The sequence below is a fragment of the Trichechus manatus genome, unplaced genomic scaffold (assembly GCF_000243295.1).
Source record: "Trichechus manatus latirostris isolate Lorelei unplaced genomic scaffold, TriManLat1.0 scaffold00256, whole genome shotgun sequence".
Lineage (NCBI taxonomy): Eukaryota > Metazoa > Chordata > Mammalia > Sirenia > Trichechidae > Trichechus > Trichechus manatus.
This window is the reverse complement of record NW_004444192.1, coordinates 1,836,350-1,838,382: the sequence shown is the minus strand read 5'-3', so window position 1 is coordinate 1,838,382 and position 2,033 is coordinate 1,836,350.

Below are 2,033 nucleotides of genomic sequence, written 5' to 3'. Positions count from 1 at the left end.
AAGTACAATAAAATATTAAAAAAAAAATAATAAGAAAATACTTTGAGATAAATGAAAATGAAAACACAGCATACGAAATCTTATGAGCTGCAGCAACAGCAGTGCTCAGAGGGAAATTTTTAGCTTTACACACTTAAAAAAAAAAAGAACAATCTTGAATCAACAACCTAACTTTATACTATAGAGAACTAAAAAAGGCAGAGCAAACTAAACACAAGACAGCAGAAGAAGGGGAATAAAAAAAGACTAGAGTAGAAATGAACAAAATAGAGAATAGAAAAACAGAGAAAATCTACAGAAGGTGGTTTTCTGAGATGATTGACAGAATTTATAGACTTTAGACAGACTAATAAAAAAAGAGTGAAGACACAAATAACTAAAATCAGAAATGAAGGTGGGGCAATTACTACCAACCTTACAGAAATTAAAAGGATTATAAGAAAACACTGTGAACAAGGGTACACCAACAAATTAAATAATACAAATAAAATACACAAATAACAAGAAACACACAAATTACCAAAACTGACTTAAAAAGAAATAGAAAATCCCATTAATCAATAACCTAAAACTTCCCAACAAAGAAAAGTATAGGAATATATGCCTTCACTAGTGAATTCAACCAAGTATTTAAAGAAGAATTAGCACTAATCACACTCCAACTTTTCAAAAAAAATAGAAAAGGAGGAAATACTTCCTAACACATTTTATGATGCCAACAATACCCTGATACAAAAGCCAAATTCTCTTTCTACCACAAGAGAAAGAAAACTACAGACCAATAATCCTTTTAGTAGAAATGCAAAAATCCTCAAAAAAGTAGTAACAAACAGAATCCAAAAGCACATTTTAAGGATTATACATCATGATCAAGTGGGATTTATCCCAGGAATGCAAGGATGGCTTAACATACGAAAATCAATCAATATAATATGCAATATTAATAAGATAAAAGTAGATAAAAACACACTATCATCTCAATAGACACAGAGAAAAAGATAAACTCCAACACTCTTTCATGATAAAAACACTCAGCTAACTAGGAATAAAATGAAACTTTCCTAACATGATAAAGCACATTTATGAAAAACCCTCAGCTATCATCATATCACCTAGAATCTTTGTCTTGTTTCTGGTATTAGAAAAAAAGTTTTCATATTCAGAAAGACTGAAAATTTTCTTCCTAATACCAGAAACAAGACAAAGATTCCAGCTTTCATTATTGCAATTCAAAATTGTACTAGATGTCTTAGCCAGAGCAATTAAGCTATGAAAACAATGTAAAAGACATCCAAATTGAAACAGAAGCAACTAAAATTATCTCCTTTTTCAGATGACCTGATTCAGTAAGGACAAAAAAAATTCCACACACACAATAAAAATTACTAGTTAACACATGAGTTCAGTAAAGATGCAGGGTCCAAGATCAACATACAAACAAACAAAACAATAACAATTAAAAAAAGGTTGCGTTTCTGTACACCAGCAATGAACAATCCAAAAAGAAAAATTAAGAAAAAAATTCCGTTTACAACACCATCTGAAAGAATAAAGATACCTAGGCATAAACTTGGAGCCCTGGTGGCACAGTGGTTAAGAGCTGGACTGCTAACCAAAAGGTCAGCAGTTCAAACCCACACAGCTGCTCCTTCAAAACCCTATGGGGCAACTCTACTTTGCCCTATGGGGTTTCTATGAGTCAGAATCAATGTGATTGCAACAGTTTTGGTTTTTTGTGTTTAGGCATAAACTTAATGAAGGTGGTAAAATATTTGTAAACTGAAAATTGCAGAACATCACGGAAAGAAATTAAAGAAGATCTAATTAAATGGAAAGACATCTGATATTCATGAATTGGAAAACTTAATTCTTAAGATGACAGTACTACCCAAAGTGATCATCAGATTTGATTCCATCCCTATCAAAATTCCCACGGTCTTTGGTCTCGGGGAACATCTAGCTCAATTGGCATGACACAGCTTATAAAGACAATGCTCTACATTCTACCTTGGTGAGTAGTGTCTGGGGTCTTA